Source organism: Protopterus annectens, chromosome 1.part1 (genome assembly GCF_019279795.1).
Source record: "Protopterus annectens isolate FY-2018-M chromosome 1.part1, PAN1.0, whole genome shotgun sequence".
Taxonomy (NCBI): Eukaryota; Metazoa; Chordata; order Ceratodontiformes; family Protopteridae; genus Protopterus; species Protopterus annectens.
Window position 1 is genome coordinate 650,697,347 of NC_056726.1, and position 13,227 is coordinate 650,710,573.

General features: G+C 44.5%; 1 protein-coding gene across 1 annotated transcript in view; it reads left to right on the forward strand.

The window, feature by feature from the left end:
* LOC122806732 (valosin containing protein) overlaps positions 1-13,227 on the forward strand; it is a 1,741,209-nt gene that overhangs the window by 441,999 nt on the left and 1,285,983 nt on the right. The gene's annotated exons all lie outside the window — the stretch shown is intronic.

The following is a 13,227-nucleotide window of genomic DNA, read 5'->3' on the forward strand; positions in this document are numbered from 1 at the left end:
CTCCTCGATAAAGGTTCATGCTGCAGCCATTTCTGCTCACTATGACTGTGACCCTCCTTTGTTTTCCCATCCTTTGTTTAAGCAATTTCTTAGAGGGCAAAGAACATAAGACCCCCAAGAGCTCCTACTCCTGCTTGGGATCTCAATTTTGTGTTGGAAAAACTTACTCTACAACCTTTTGAGCCTGCAGCTACTGCCGAGTTAAAGTATTTATCATGGAAGACTGCTTTTTTGTTGGCCATTACCTCTGCAAGAAGGGTTTCTGAATTACAGGCCCTTATGGCAGTGGAACCTTTCCTGATTTTTCATAAGGATAGGGTATCTTTGCACTAATCCTTCCTTTATGCCTAAAGTGGTTTCTAGTGTGGCCTTGAACCAATCTATTCATTTGCCTACTTTTTATGCAAACCCCCAAAATAAAGGGGAGAAGATTTTGCATACTTTGGATATTCACAGACAGTTACGTTATTATTTGAGCAGAACCAAGGGTTCAGGCAGTCTCAGCAGTTGTTTCTTTCTTTTGCTTTGGGTTCTCAGGAAACCTGTTTCAAAACAAACTATTTCTAAATGGATTGGGTTTTGTATTTCTTTCTGTTATTCCCATCATGGTAAGGAGGTTCCGGTTGGAATCAAACCTCATTCCACTAGAGCTACTGCCACTTCTACTGCCTTTCTAAGGGGGGTAGCTACAAAAGATATTTTGGAAGCAGCCACTTGGAGTTCAGTACATACTTTTTCCAAGCATTACCACCTTCCTCTTTATTCTAAGTCTAGGGCTGGATTTGCCTCTGCTATATTACAGGGCATTTTAGCAGCCCTTAATGCTTTATGATTTTTCCATCCTCCCTTTACCTCTGCTTTGGGATTCTACCCATAAGTAAGGACTGCAGCAATGTGAGATGAAGAACATAGTACAGTTTTGTACCTACCATAAATATAGATGTTCGAAGATCCACATTGCTGCAGTCCAATTTACCTCCCTCCTTCCCCTCTGTAGTTTGGCATGGTAATATGGGTTGGGTGATGGTTGTTGTTGGGCATGTTTTTGGGAGGTATCCTGTTTTTGGGCTGTGGCCTTTCTTTTTAGGGCCTTCTGACATCTGGGGCAAGAAAAGACTGAGGATATGACGTCGGTCATGCGCTTTTATACCCTGACGCTCTGATGTCAGTTCTGAGCGCCCATGACTGACGTCAGCCTAATACTCTGGTATTCGGGCCGACCGAGGACAGCGGACTACCCATAAGTAAGGACTGCAGCAATGTTGGATCTTCAAACATCTACATTTATGGTAGGTACAAAACTGTACTTTTTGTACCTACCATAAATGTAGATGTCCGAACAGGAATGCATCTGCAGTCAGGATTACCCACCCTCCTTCCCCTCTGTGGTATTCCTAGGGTATTTGCCCATCTAATAGCTAGCTGCGGGGGGGGATCTCTTATGGTGTATTTGTTTGTATATATGTACATACATGCTTATTTTTTGTGTTTGCCTTCTACTATTTGGAAACATTGGCATTTATCCAAAATTTAGCTATCCAAGAGGGCAACTGGCATCTGGGGCAAGAAACACTGAGGAAAATGGCGTCGGCTGATGCCTTTATACCCGAAGAACTGCAGCTATGACGTCGGGTGAAGTGCGACACCAGCCGAGGCCAGACCCAGACTTTGGAATCCGGCCAACCGAAGGGCTGCCTGACGACAGGACAACCCCATTTGTAAGGACTGCAGATGCATTCCTGTTCGGACATCTACAATTATAGTAGGTACAAAACTGTACTTTTTAGAGGATTGGTTGTCTTGTGCTGTTCCTTTCAGACAAGTTCCCTTTGGGAGAAAACCTTCCATTATTAAATTGTTTTATTGCACTTTCCTGTTTAGGATGGATAAGTTAGTAATTTGTTTTGATGAACTGTCATAACACTTAACTGTACTTTTAAATGGGAGGTCTGTTTTTTCCTTTCAGTTCAAAAGTTTCAAGTAATTGTCCACAAAAATGTTTTTCAAAAAAATAAGTGCTTTTTCTGCACTTTGTGAAAAAAGTGACAAAAAGACTTGGCTTTTGCTACTTGTTTTCCTTTGGAAAGAGGCACCATTTTTGGCTTGAATATGGAACAAAGGACTGGTCCCATGGTCTGTCCTTCCAGCCACAGCAAAAATAAAAAGTTAAGTAAACCACTCTTGCCACTACATCTGGCTAGCAAGTTGCTTTGGCCACAGATGGGTGACTCTCTTGGGGCCAAAGCTTGTTCTTCAGACCACTTTTACCCCTATTTCCCTGTGGTGTAGCACCTACAGCCACCATGGACGGAGGTTTGCCACATCCTAGGGAAGCTGTTGCCATTAACACTGTTTGCCCCATTTTTCCTGCCAAACTCAAAACTAAACTGGTTTCTACTCTTCGTATTTCCATACAGGAGTAGGTTGCTGTGTCTGGCTCAAGATTTAATTTAGGCTTAAGTGGTTTCTGGGAAACTAAAAGGGTGCCTCTCTTCCTGGAAGAGATTGAGGATTCCTGTATGGGCAAGTAAGATTGAGGACAGATGCAGGAATGTTCGTGTTACACTGCTGCAGTCATCACACTTGGGTTATCTGCCGTCAGGCGGTCCCGCAGTCGGCCCGAGTTCCAAAGTCTTGGTCCGGCATCAGTTGCTGTCACTTCTTCCCTGACGTCAGTGCGACAGGGGTATAAAAGAGGCAGCCGATGCCATTTTCTTCAGTCTTTCTTGCCGCACAGTGCCTGAAGCAGAAGCAGTTCGCAAGTGCCGGTCGGCCGACTCCTGAGATTTTCAAATCGAAATTCAGACCGAAGTCTTCAATAAAGCTAAGTACCCCATTGGGGAACCTTTTCTTGCCTCATTCTGATGTCAGAAAAAGTTAATTGCATTTCTTGTGGGAAGCAAATACCTCATAAGGATTTTCATTCTTGTTGTATCCCTTGCCTAGGCCTAGACCACGACATCACAGGTCGTCTGTTTTGTGCTAAGTTTAACAAATTAACTATTAAACGTCTGTTTGATTTCGCCCCACATTATTTTGGTAGAAAATTTAATTATACCATGCCGTCGGAACAACCGACCGGTATGCATAAAAAGCGCAAAGATAAGGACAGGCAGCCGAGACCCAAACCAGACACTGAGTCGCAGGTTCTCCGGTTTTCAGTGATGCGCCTACGCAGCCTTTGACCGCTGATTTAGAACCCCAGCCTGCATCCAACTCCCAAGCGGAGATTGCAGGGCCACCAGAGCCTTTATCTTTAGGCCCTTCCGACTCCATGGCTGATGGGGATTCCGGTGCAGTTGAAAGGCAGTCAGTTGCTAAAGGTGTCTTCAGACCGACTACACTTACTATTAAATCCTTTGCAAAACTGAAAACTCCATTAGAAGTAAGGAAGCCTGTACAGCAGTCGCCAGTGCAAGGCCCCATGCCTAAGAAACAGATGCTTAAGATGGCCGAAGACTTAATTACCCTAATCAGGGGTTTCCATCCCCCACCTGACAAAAGGCCTAGACAGGAAGAGGACTACGCTTCCTCGGACCAGGTTTTCATTTCCTCAGATTCTTCTGAGGAGCAGGAGTACTCCCCCCCCCCACCCCTATGAAGAGACTGCTGAAGAGTCTATTCCTTCAGCATCTCCCCCAGAAGACTTCTCTTTTGGGGAAACTTTACATACCATGAGGGAACATTTTCCACTGGGAAGGCCAGGATTACTCTGATTCTAAGAAAAGGCTCCGAGAGTTCCTCTTACTACCCCAGCACAGACCCCTTGCTATTCCACCTGTGTTGGACATTGTGGATGATGTTTATTCAGAATCTAGCCTTAACCCAGATTCATTACCTCCTGCACCAGCCAAACCAGACCGATACTACAGAGTCCCTGACTCACATAAATTCCTATATAAAAGCCCTGTTGCTGACCCAGAAACCATTTCCCAGGGTCCCAAAGGGGTTAAGGCCTCTATTGCTAAAAATCCTGTACAGTCTGAAAGGGATTCTAGAGCACTAGACAGATGGGGAAAGAAAGTATATACCTCAGCTACTCTAGCTATGTGGGCCTTAAATTGCCAGTTTCACATGCTGAAATATCAATATTTGATGTCTCAATTAAAACAAAAAATGAGCACACACACAGAGCAGACTGATTACAAGGAAATGCAAGATTTGTTGCATGCTGCAGAACAAGTGGGAAAACATACTTTGCAATATGGATTTGATTCATTGGAAGCTTCTTGCAGAGCAGCTGTAACAGGGTCTGTCATTCGTAGGCATGCTTGGTTAAAAGAACAAACTTTACCTGATTATGTTAAAGCAAAGTTATTGGATGCACCCTTACAGCAGGATGTTTTATTTGGTGTGAAAGCAAGAGTTTTTAAAGAAAATGGAGGATAAGGCAAAATCTATGCAGACGGTTAAGGATTTTTTTTTACAGGTCCAACCCCCTCGTTTCAGCAGAAATTGGCCAACCAAAAACCGGTCCTTTCCAACTTCTGACAGACCTCAGAGGGGCAAATACAGACGCCCAAGGGGCAGAGGTCAGCCGCAAGGCTCTTACAAGCCACGACAATGGGGTGCCACAACCCAGAAAGGAGGAGAAGACAGGTCTCAAACTATCAGAAGACAATCACAATGATTTACCCCTCAGACTGCCAAGCAAATCACTCTTGGCAGCTCCCTTGGGAGGAAAACTTGCACTTTTTGCAGACAATCGGCACATCATCACAAAAGACAAATGGATCTTAAATATTGAACTCAAGGATACAGGTTCCACTTTCACACTTTACCAAGGATAAAAGGAATGCCAAACCTGCCATCAAATCAACGGGCAGAGGCTCAGACAAATTACAGCACTCACGGACATGAGAGCCATTCAACAGGTTCCTACACAGGAGCAAGGACAAGGATTTTACTCTACTCTTTCTGGTTCCCGGAAAGGACAAAGCCTGGAGACCCATTCTGGACCTTTCAATTCTAAACACATACCTGGAAGTACCCAAATCCAAGATGCTCACACTACAGCAACTTCTTCCCATGCTGGGTAAGAAGGCTTGGCTAGTAACGTTGGACCTCAAGGGGGCATACCTGCATGTCCCTATCAGACAAAATTGCAGAAGATACCTCCGATTTATAGCAGGTACAACTTATTACCAATTCTCTGCACTGCCCTTTGGCTTATCTACTGCGTCCAGGGTCTTTACAAAATGCCTGGCACCAGTAATTGCATCTTGCAGACAGAGGAATCCAAATATATCCATACCTGGACGACTGCCTTATTCAAGCAGACAGCAAGGACATTCTTTTAAAACATCTGGCGTTTGTAAAAACCTAAGTTGCCTAGGGTATACAGTAAACGAAAAGAAGTAAAAATTAGTGCCCTCACAAGACATAATATTCCTGGGTGCCAGCTTAAATACAACGGCCCAAATGGCTCATCTCACACCAGACAAGCAAGGACAACTGACTCAATACTTCAAAATGATGGCAACGAAGACCCAACTCTCCAAGAAAAATTCTGCAGGCCTTGGGATTCATGGCATCTTGCATACTACTACTACCATATGCCAGACTGCATATGAGGAAATTACATTGGTACCTGAAAAGTGTATGGACTCGCCACAGCTTGGAAACAATAATACCACTAATTCCCTGCCTTCAACAGGAGTTTCTATGGTGGGCACAGGCATGTCACCTCAACAAGGGTCAGCCTTTCACCTTGGCCACAGCCAGGCAAACAATGACAGCAGATGCATCGGATTACGCCTGGGGAGCACACATAGCAGCACAGTGTATTCAGGGCAAATGGTCTGCAGATCAAATGCATCTCCACATCAACCAAAAGATATGCTAGCTGTACAAAATGCCCTAACATCTTTCAAGGACCTCCTACATCCAGGACAACTTCTAATAAAGACGGACAACACCACAGTGATGTGCTACATAAACAATACAAGGGGGTACACATTCCTACCCCCTATGCAGGCAAGCACTGACCTTGTGGAACACAGCACTGACCTACCAAGTTCAACTAAAAGCACAATTCCTGCCAGGAAAGAAAAATACATTTGCAGACAAACTAAGCAGAAATATCATGGATCCTCACGAGTGGAAACTAGACCCACAAGTATTCACAATGATAACTCAAAAATGGGGGAGCCCAGACATAGATCTGTTTGCCTCCCCCCAAAACTACCAACTGCGAAAGTTTTGCACAAGGACATACCACACTCTAGCTTGGAAAGTGGACGCCCTCTTATTCAGTTGGAAAACACGAACAGTGTATTCCTTTCCACCACTGCCTCTTCTGGAAAAGGTGCTGCTAAAAGCCAGATTAGAGAGGCCACAAATGATACTCATTGCTCCAGACTGGCCACACCAACACTGGTATCCAATATTAAGGAACATAGCTCAAGGCCCACCATGAATTTTACCTCAAATTCCTCACCTGCTGACTCTGCAAAACAATCAGATTCTACACAGCCAGCTCAAGACTTTAAATCTGGCTGCATGGCAGATTATCTAAACCAGTCAACACTTCTCTCTACAGCTGTTATGGATGTCATTCTGGAGGCCAGGAGACCCAGCACCAGGAAAACCTACTCAGACAAATGGAAAAGATTCTGCGCCTGGAACCATGCTAAAGGCCAAAATCCTCTTGTCCCAAATATTCCTCAGATTCTGCAATATTTAACTGAGATGTTGCACAAAGGCCTTTCCTTTTAATCTATAAAGATCCACGCTTCAGCTATTTCAGCTCATTACAACACGGATCCTCCTATTTTTTCACATCCATTATTAAGACAGTACCTCAGAGGGGCTAAGAATATAAGACCGCCCCGAAGAGCACGAACAACAACTTGGGACCTCAATTTTGTTTTGGAAAAACTTACACTACCGCCCTTCGAGCCAGCTCTTTCAGCTGATTTACAATTTTTATCATGGGAAACTGCCCTGCTGCTAGCAATAACTTCAGCGCGAAGTCTCAGCTACAGGCCCTAATGGCAGTGGAGCCTTTCATCATTTTTCATCAAGACAGTCTCTTTACGAACTAACCCTTCCTTTATGCCAAAAGTAGTATCCAGTGTGGCTCTAAACCAAACCATTCATTTACCCACCTTTTATCCATACCCCCAGAATAAAGGGGAAAGGCTCCTACACTCTAGACATTCACAGGCAATTACGTTTCTACTTGGATAAAACAAAGGTTTTCAGAAAATCTGATCAGCTCTTTGTCTCCTATGCTGCAAGATCTCAAGGAAAGCCTATATCAAAACAGACCATTTCAAAATGGATAGGACATTGCATCCGTTTCTGCTACACACACCATGGGAAAACCTGTACCTGGTAACATTAGGCCTCATTCCACCAGGGCTACAGCAACATCAGCAGCCTTCCTTAGAGGGGTACCAACCAAGGATATTTTGGAAGCTGCAACTTGGAGTTCAGTGCACACCTTCAAGCACTACCACTTACCTCTATACTCAAAAACCAGAGCTGGCTTTGCCACTGCAGTTTTGCAGGGCCTACTAGCTTCTCCAAACCCTGTTTAGTACCAACTGCCCAGCCTTAGCTTTGGGATTCAACCCAAGTGTGATGACTGCCGCAGTGTAACACTATGAACATAGTACAGTTTTGTACCTACCATAAATGTCGATATTAGTGTTCACACTGCTGCAGTCCAGGTTACCCTCCCACCTTCCCCTCTTTTACCTGGGTTTTATCTATAGCTCCCTGTATAATCTCTAAGATGTATTTCTATATGGTGTATTTGCTTACAGCTGTAGCTATTGTTTTCTACTTATGTAATTTACTTAGGATTATGTATTGCCTTCCTATTTGGGGGCACCTGACATCTGGGGCAAGAAAAACTGAAGAAAATGGCGTAGGCTGCCTCTTTTATACCCCTGTCGCACTGACTTCAGGGAAGAAGCGACAGCAACCGATGCCGGACCGAGACTTTGTAACTCAGGCAGACTGCGGGACCGCCAGATGGCAGATAACCCAAGTGTGATGACTGCAGCAGTGTGAACACTCTAACATCTACATTTATGGTAGGTACAAAACTGTGCTTTTTCTCTGCACTTTTCTGATTCACACTCCGAGAACTTTTTCTCCATGTGGAGTTTTCTTTAGACACTTTCCGGATTGCCTGTGATTTCAGTGGGAGAGCAATGAGTTTTCCCAGTCCATTAGAAAATGCTGGAAATACCTTCTGTAATAAGTCATTGAACATTCAGCCCCCCATCCAGTTCTGTCATCTTTGGAGGATGTTTGTCACAGTCTGTAATTTTCCTGAGTGTCATCCTACTGCCCCCAAAAAGGCAGAATGGAAAAAAGTTCTTCAATCTCAAGTTTTTATATGCTCTTCCAAAACCTGACCCAGCAGTAATAGCTTCAGTTCTGATCATGTTCATTCGTTCCTCAGCCAGTGTGTTTAGATCTTGACCCTCTGATCAGACTGCCACTTTCTAAAGATACTAGGATCTGAATTTTGAGCTCCTGCCTTACCCCTAATGCCCTTGACCACCACAACACCTCAGATTACATTTGCCTCTCCAAGACTTGTCGGGATTGCAACTTCTTGAGCCCCATTGCAGTTGACTGATTTTATGCTCTTAAATCAGAATATTTTTCTCCCTTTCTTCTCCATTTAACTTTGCTTGTGCACGTGTGAGTATTTACCTTCCTTACCTATATTCTATATAACTTGTGGTAATTTAGTTTCTGAAATCTTGAGATGTTCGTGTTACACTGCTGCAGTCATTACACTTGGGTTATCCTGCCGTCAGGCGGTTCCCCAGTCTGCCTGAATTCCAAAGTCTTGGTCTGGTGTCTGTTGCTGTCGCCTCCTCCCTGACGTCAGTGTGACAGGGGTATATAACATGTAGCCGACACCATTTTCTTTAGTCTTTCGTGTCGCGCGGTGCCCGAAGCAGGAGCAGTTCACAAGTGCCAGTCGGCCGACTCCTGAGATTTTCATTCCGAATCCAGTACCGAAGTCTTCTACAAAGCTAATTACCCCTTTGGGGAAACTTTTTCTTGCCTCAGACCGATGTCAGTAAAAGTTAATAACTGTATTTCATGTGGGAAGCAAATACCTCAAGGATTTCCACTCCTATTGTATTCCATGCCTAGGCCCAAAGCACAACATCACTGGTTGTCGGTTTTGTGCTAGGTTTAACAAGCGTACTATTAAACGTCTGATTGATTTTGCCCGACATTATTTTTGGCAGAAAATTCAATTACACCATGCCGTCAACTCTCTACGACAGGATTACATAAAAAGCGCAAAGACAAGGACAGGCATCCGAGGCCCAAAACTGACTAGGCCTCTTCTAGGCCTGTCGCCGGTTCTCCAGTGTTCAGCGAGGCGCCTACGCAGCCCCTGACCAGTTCCACAGAACCACAGGCTGCATCAGACTACCACGCAGAGCTTGCTGGGCCTTCAGATGCTACATGTTTTCAGTCTACCGAAATTAACCCATCTGAGGGTACCGAAGTAGCTGAGCAATCCACAGCCTGAGGGTGTCTTCAGACCTACCTAGTTAACTATTAAACCCTCTAAGTCTAAGGCCCCCTTAAAAACAAAGAAAAAGGTTCAGCATTCTCCAGCACAGGCTTCCATGCCTAAGAAACAAATGCTCAAAATGGCCGAAGACCTAATCACCCTGATCAGGGGGTCCCATCCCCCTCCTGATAAAAGGCCCAGGCAGGAGGCAGACTATGAATCTTCTGACTAGGTGTCCATTTCTTCTGATTCATCCTCAGACCTAGGATATCCCTTACCCCCTTATGAGGATTCTGATGCTGAGGAATCAATTCCATCAGCCTTTCCGCCTGAGGACTACTCCTTTGGGGAGACATTACATACCATGAGGGAGCACTTCCATTGGGAAGGCCAGGATTACTCAGAATCCAAGAAAAGGCTGAGACTTCCTTTTATTGCCTCAACACAGATCCCTTGCTATTCCGCCAGTGTTGGATATTGTGGATGATGTCTACACTGTATTCATCTTAAACCCTGACTCCTTACCTGCAGCCCCTGTTAAACCCGATAGATATTAGAGTTCCTGACTCTCAAAAATTTCTGTATAAAAGCCCTGTTGCTGACCCTGAAATTATTTCTCAGGGACCCAAAGGGATTAAAGCCTCCGCAAAAAACCCAGTTCCCTCTGACAGAGATTCCAGAGCATTAGACAGATGGGGAAAGAGAGTATATACGTCTGCAACCTTAGCAATGAGAGCCTCAATTTGCCAGTTTCACATGCTAAAATATCAGCAATTTTTGATGTCTCGGTTAAAACAAAAAATGCTTCCAGATTCAGATCCTCCTAATTTTAAAGAAATGCAGGATGCATGCAGCTGAACAAGTGGGAAAGCGTACTTTGCAATGTGGCTTTGATTCTTTAGAGGCCTCCTGTAGAGCAGCAGTTACAGGCTCTGTCATTAGAAGGCATGCTTGGTTAAAAGAACATTACCAGATCATGTTAAGGCAAAATTATTGGATGCACCATTGCAGCAGGATGTGTTATTTGGAGTTAAGGCAGACGAGGTATTAAAGAAAATGGAGGATAAGGCAAAAATCTATGTAAACAGTAAAGGATTTTTTACAAGTTCAGCCACCAAGATTTAGCAGAAATTGGCCAACAAAGAATTGGTCCTTTCCGGCTACAGACCTCAGAGGCAGATACAGATGTCAGAGGTGTAGAGGTCAACCACGAGGTCCTTACAGGCCTCTACAATGGGGTGCCAGAAAGAAGGGGAAGACAGGCCCCAACCATATAAAAAGTAGCCTCAATGACTTCCCTTTACAGCTGCCAGACAACTCTCTTGGCAGCCCCCTTGGGAGGAAAGCTAGCACTTTTCTATCACTTTTCTATCACAATTGGCATTGGATCACCAAAGACAAATGGGTTCTCAACATTGTATCTCAAGGTTACAGGTTCCACTTTCACACTCTGCCAAGGTTAAAAGGAATGCCAAATCTGCCACCAAATCAATGGGCAGAGGCTCAAAAACAAATTACAGCACTCATGGAAATGAGAGCTATTCAAGAGGTACCACCACCAGAACAAGGACAAGGATTTATTCAAGACTCTTTCTGGTTCCCAGAAAGGACAAAGCCTGGAGGCCCATTCTGGATCTTTCTTCTCTAAACACATACCTGGATGTTCCGAAATTCAGAATGTTAACACTACAGCAGCAGCTTCCATGCTGGGCAAGAAAGCTTGGCTCGTGACTTCGGGACATATGAAGGTCCCTATCAGACAAAGCTGCAGAAGATACCTCAGATTCATAGCAGGTTCAATGCACTATCAATTCTCTGCACTGCCCTTTGGCTTATCTACTGCGCCCAGGGTCTTTACAAAGTGCCTGGCACCAGTAATTGCATTTTGCAGACAGAAAGGAATTCAAATTTATCCGTACCTGGACGACTGCCTGATTCAAGCAGAGAGCAAGGACAATCTTCTAGAGCATCTGGCGTTTGTAAAACTGTTAAGTTGCCTGGGGTACACAGTAAACAAAAAGAAATCAAAATTAGTGCCCTCACAAGAGATAATATCCCTGGGTGCCAGCTTGAACACAACGGCCCAGATGGATGATCTCACGCCAGACAAGCAAGGACAACTGACTCAATACTTTCAATTAATGGCAACAAAAACCCAACTCCCTGCAAGAAAAATTCTGCTGACCTTGGGTTACATGGCATCCTGCATACTACTAATTCCATATGCCAGACTGCATATGAGGAAACTACAATGGTACCTAAAGAATGTATGGTCTCAGCACTGTCTGTTTGTAAACGGTTATATCACGAATTCCTTGCCTTCAACAGGAGTTTCGATGGTGGGCTCAAACTTGTCACCTGAACAAGGGACAGCCTTTTACTCAACCCACAGCCAGGCAAACACTGACTACAGATGCATCGGATTACGCCTGGGGAGCACACATGGCAGGAAAATGTATTCAGGGCGCGTGGCCCGCAGATCAAAGGCATCTTCACATCAATCAAAAAGATGCTAGCTGTACAAAATGCATTTATAGCTTTCAAGGACATGCTGCATCCAGGGCAACTATTACTAAAAACAGAACACCACAGTAATGTGGTACATAAACAAGCAAGGGGGCACTCACTCCTACCCCCTCTGCAGACAAGCCATGACCTTGTGGAACACAGCTCCAAACTATCAAGTTCATCTTCAAGCACAATTCCTGCCAGGAGAGAACAACACACTGGCAGATGACTTGAGCAGAAACGCATGGATCCCCACGAATGGGAATTGAATCCACAAATATTCAGAATGATGACACAAAAATGGTGGAGCCCGGACACAGATCTGTTTGCATCCGCAATGAACTGCCAGCTACAGAAATTCTGCACAAGGAGTTACCATCCACAAGCATTTAAAGTGGATGCCCTCTTTCAGCTGGAAAAACCTGCAAGTATATGCTTTCCCTCCACTACCTCTCCTTCCAAAGGTTCTCATAAAAGCCTGACAAGATGAGCCAAAGATTATCCTGATTGCTCCAGACTGGCCACGCCAGCACTGGTACCCAATCTTAAGGAATTAAGCACAAGAACCACCCTGGATATTGCCTCAAATCCCACACCTGCTGACTCAGCACAACAATCATATACTTCAGTCAGCTACAGACTTTAAACCTAGCTGCATGGAAAATTCCTTAGTCAAGCAACTGATGCGCCTTTCCAAAGCAGTTATGAAAGAAGGCCTAGTACCAGGAAAGCCTATTCATCTAAATGGAAGAGATTCTGTTCCTGGAACCAGGCTCGCAGCCTTGACCCTCTTGTCCCAAACATTCCTCAGATTCTATAATATTTAACTGAGATGCTGGACAAAGGTGTCTCTTTCATCCAAGATCCACGCCTCTGCCATCTCTGCTCACTACAACACGGATCCTCCAATTTTCTCGAATCCGTTGCTAAAACAGTACTTCAGAGGGGCTAAAAACGTAAGACCGCGCCGTAGAGCACCTACTCCAACTTAGGACCTCAACTTTGTTTTTGAAATATTAACTTTACCTCCCTTTGAGCCAGCTAACACAGCAGAATTAAAATATATTTCTTGGAAGACTGCTCTGCTCCTCGCAATAACATCAGCTCGAAGAGTTTCAGAATTACAGACACTAATGGCAGTGGAACCTTTCCTCATTTTCCACCAGGAGAGGGTGTCCTTGAGAACTAATCCTACATTTATGCCAAAGGTGGTTTCA